The following is a 4,977-nucleotide window of genomic DNA, read 5'->3' on the forward strand; positions in this document are numbered from 1 at the left end:
GGGACGGTATTGATTTATTTTGTGTTTGGTTCAGAGATAAAAAGTGAAATGAGCTATCGACAAGTGGGACTCATTTGTAAGTTTCTCTCTCTCTCTTTTTTTTTATCTTTTTCCTTCTCTTCTTATCTCTTCCCCCCTCTCTCTCTCCTTATCTCTTCCTCCCGACGCCTGCTCCATACCTTGGTCGCGCGTCGCCCCTCGTTTCTTCCCCGACAAGCACGGTCGTGGCCTGCCTGGGGACTCCTCCGTCGGCGAGGCCAGCTGGCCGACCGCCCCGTGCCTCTTCCGTCCTCCGCCTCGAGCTTGGCCGCCCACCGCCATGGGCCTCCTCTGCCTCGAGCTCGACAGCGAGCCACTGAGCGCTTCCTCCACCGGCGAGCTTAGCCACATGGCACAAGGTCGGATCTCGCTCGCGCGCTCACAGGGTTGGCCGACGCGGTGGCGCCGAACCTCGCTCACTCTTCCTCCCCTTGCTTCGTCGGGCCTATGTGCGCCGCCGCCTCTTCCTCGCTCGCGCGGCATGGCTGGCGGCAGAGATGAATTGCACGGCATGGCCGGCGCCGGAGCTCACCCACATACGCCACCTCGCTGCCCGTGCTCGTCTTCCTGTCGTGGCTTATCCAAGGGAGGACGACTCCGTCCGTCCAAAAAACAGGGACGAGAGTCACGGCATCAACTGAGAATATTTCCAGGTAGAAGGAAAGTAGGACGGGCTCACCTTTCAACCAAACAACTTGAAAGTAGGACCATCTCAATCCCATCCCACCCTATGCCACCAACCAAACACTACCTATGCGGCGTGGGAGAGTCCAAGGAAATGGGGCTGTGGACGCTTGCGCTTGTTCCGTTCCTGTAGGTGGGAATCGCCGTGTGCCGTTGTGCGGGGTGGCCAAGATTGCGCCTCTGTTTGTCTGTCACCTTTTTCCTGCGCCCCTCCTCCCTTTACCTTGTGCGTTGCTGCTGCAGCAGGGCAGGGGAGAGGGCTGCATGCCATGCCCTGCTGCTCGTAGCTCGCTACTACTCCCTCTCTCTCCATCCAAACGGGCAGCTGGATTCTGCGAGCTTTTCGGAATTTTTTTATTTGTAATGCTTTTAAATAAATATTTTAATACTAATTCTAAAAAAAAGTATTTGTAAAAGTGACCCTTTTGATCACGCCAGCGCGGCTGGCGCAACAGTACCACGCTGTTGCGCTACATGCGTTGGCGCGACAAGCCCAGCCACGGTGGCACCTGGTGTTGACTGTGGCGGTACGTGGGCCCCGGCCGACTCTGGCGCGACAGCGCTGTTGCGCCAGGCGGGACATGCCCATATAAAGGCTGTGGCCCACCACCTTTTTCCTCCCTCTTGTCTATCTCTTTTCACTCTGTGGCCACTCTGGGCAGGCTCGAGGTCATCGTTGTGTCGTGTTGTCTCTCTTCTCCTCCTCCCATCCTCTATTTACCTTTGATCAAGTTTGCATTTGCTTTTCAGATTTGAACGGTCTTGTGCATGAGGTATGACTCCCTCACCTCTGTTTTTTTGTGTTTAGTTGATGTTTATATACTGCTCTGGTTTAGACTGCTGTTTGCAATATCGGCTTTCGTTTGGTTGAATGAAAGTTGCTTTGGCTAATCACGTCTAATATATTATGGCTCATGTTGTACTTGTTGAACTTTTATGATTTTTTATTGGTTTTGGTTGGCAGTGCATTAGGGTTTTGGTTGGCAGTGCATTAGGGTTTAGACAGCGGTATGGGTTGCACTATTCGAAGTGTTTTTTTGTGGTGATTAGATGTATAGATGAGTTGGACTATGTATGTATATACATCATTTATATTCAATAAGTTTGTTTTAGGGTTTGGCTTCATGGGTTTACATGATTATTGGTTCGTATCTTTGCTTACTTGAACTACTTTATAATAGGTTCAATGGCGGTTCGAAATGACAACCAATTCGTGCACCATCCGAAGGACCAAGGTGATATCGATCCTTTCCTACCAACAGAGCCAACACCGTTGTGTTACCATGAGTTACCAGCATTTATGAAGCAGTCAAAGCATCCCGCGTCAGCTGGGCATGCTTTCTACTGTTGCTAACTTAAACGTTGCCCCTCGACACTTGATGCCTACCTAGAGGGATGCAGCTTCTATTAGTGGATCGATGGGAATGAAATGTTCGATCCGTTGATTATGTTGTTTCCTTATGACCCCTGGAAGAGTGTTCTATATTTAGAATTTGTTCGTTGGGTTCCGCCACCACCGAACCCTCCGGAAATGACAGAGGCAGAGAAGGTTGACGTTGCTTTGCGCCGTCTAGCCAATCCTCCTAGATGCCATTGTGGGGTGTTGGTGCGACTAACTACTCCCAGGCTCCCAGCCAACGCAGCGTGGCCCGGGGACGCGGGGTGGTGGCGGCGCCCAGGCGCGCGGAGTGAAGGGGAGGGAGAGCGAGAGAGAAAGGAAAATGGGCCGGGCCGACCAAATCGTATATGACCCTATCGTGCCTGAGTCGCTGACGCGACAGGGCGGGCCCCATGGAATGCCACGCCAGCTCCGGTCAACGATGCGTGTCACCGTGGCACCCCTTATTGCGCCAGCGCATGTGGCACGACAAAGTGGTGCATTCGTGCCACTCGTGCTAGCGCGACCAAAAGAGATAGATTTGCAAATACTTTTTTTGGATTACTATTAAAATATTGTTTAAAAAGGATTAAAAATAAAAAAAGTCCAACCTTTTCCTGGTCTATAATGGCGCTGTTAGACTATCTGCAACATGTGACCCACAAGGGCACCCAAACGGTCTCCAACAGAGTACCTATACAGGAGACCCATTTTGGGTGCCTGGAGAGGCACAACCTAAATTTGAGTATCCTCTCTTCTAGAGACCTATTTGCTGAAAGGGTTCTCTTTTATGTCTTATTGTTGGAGAAGACAAAAAATATGTATTGAAACCTTTGCCTATAGCACTACCCAAACATGAAATGGATCTTGGTTTTGGGTTCCCATTGTTAGAGATAGTCTTGGAGCTGTGTATGTGGACTGTGGACTATGGTGCATGTAGGGTTCATAGCAACTGTGTGGAACTATGCACTCCATGAGCCATTGTCTTCGTTTGCTTGTGTGAACTTGTTGGAGAGTCTGGGAGCAGAAAGTCCATGTTGAACGTTACAGAGTACTTCTTTGGGTCTTTGACTGGTGCTTAAACCCTATTCGTTTGGGCTTGTTTGGCTTATAAGCCATGGCTGAAAGTACTGTTGGCTAGTTTGGTGTGAGAGAAAAATATTGTTCGTTAGCTGATAAACCATAGTTTATAAGCCAAATACGACCAAGCGAACAGGCTTATATGAACCAAGCATGTTGAAAACCTCATCTCTTACACATACTCGAGGTTGTATTGTCATCAATCACTAAAAATGGGGAGATTGAAAGTATCTAGGTCCCTAGTTGGGTTCGGTAATTAATGACAATACGAGATTACTATGACTAACGTGTGTTTTGTAGAGGCAATTAAGTTAGGTCATGGTAATGGCAAGTGATTGGGCGATCATGGTTGTCATGCCCCTACGATAGCAATCGTTTTGGTTTTCAAAGGATGGATGACAAGGTTAAGGATGGACTAGTTCTAAGTGTCGTTTGGTGTTGAAGAGACACTTAGAGTAGTTTAGGACTTTATTTTTCCTTTGGCCGTACTATTAAGGGGGGTATGGACTAGTAGCTTGACCTAGGTGTGTCTAGTGGGTTAGGTGTGGTGCACACTTGTCAAATCTAGCACTAGGTAGCTTAGGAGTAGCCCTAAGATCAATTGGAGCAAACTTCATTCACATATGATTTCGAGTTGGAAGTAAATGGAGGGTCAAATGACTGACCGAACGCTGGTCTGGTTGTGACCGGACGCTGAAGGGTGAGTCCGGTTAGTTCATTTGATCAACTGGAGCCATCTGGTTGCGACTGGACACTGAGTGAAAAGTGATCGGACGCTGTGTTCCTATGTCCGGTCAACTCCATAGAGGTTTCAGAGAGGGAGTTTCCTAATCGGACGTGTCCGGTCAGTGCTGACCGGACGTTGGTCAAGATCTAGTTACTGACCGGACACTGAGCAGCGAAGTGACTGGACTCTGGGTACTAGTGTTCGGTCAACATCAGTAAGGTTCCAGAGAGCAGTTTTCGTGATAGGACGCGTCCGGTCAGTGCTGACCGGACACAGGTTAGAGTCCGGTCACAACTTAACGGCTCTATGATGGGGATAACTGACCGGAGCGTCCGGTCACCCCGTAGAGTGCTGACTCAACCTCCTAACGGTTCATTTTGAATGAGGGGGTATAAATACTTCCTTTATTCATCCAAAGGAGGTCTCTTGCCCATTTGTTTAGCTGAGAAACACCCTTGAGAGTGCTTAGGAGAGCAAGAGCCTAGTGAGGTGATTGGGATTTGAGAATCCAAGATTAAGGCCTCATTAGTGCAAGGAGAGTAGCAAGTGTGCATCCACCCTTCTCATTAGGCATGTTGTGGTCAAGTGAGAGTTCATGCTTATTACTCTTGGTGATCGCCATCACCTAGACAGCTTGGTGGTGATCGGGAGTTTGGTGGTCATCCGACAGAGCTTGTGGATGACCCAACTCAAGTTGTGAGCGGTTGTGGGTGATTCATCATGACGGAGTGTCGAAGAATTAGCCCATAGAGAGCACTTGATCCTTACGTAGATCAAGGGGGGCTACACCCTTGCGTGGGTGCTCCAACGAGGATGCTTAAGAACCGCAAGATGCTTAAGAAGCTCAACAAGAACGGTGTCAAGTTTGATGGCAAAAAGAAGAAGTTCTTCACTAGCAATAAAAGGAAGTCAATCTCGGAGATGGATTGCTATAATTGTGGAGAACTTGGTCATCTCACACATCAATGCCCCAAGCCAAAGAAATACAAATACAAGAAGAAGTACAAGGGCAAGAAAGATGACTCAAGCAATGAAGATGATGATGAGAAGAAGAAAAACAAGCCATACA

The sequence above is a fragment of the Miscanthus floridulus genome, chromosome 1 (assembly GCF_019320115.1).
Source record: "Miscanthus floridulus cultivar M001 chromosome 1, ASM1932011v1, whole genome shotgun sequence".
NCBI classification, from domain to species: Eukaryota; Viridiplantae; Streptophyta; class Magnoliopsida; order Poales; family Poaceae; genus Miscanthus; species Miscanthus floridulus.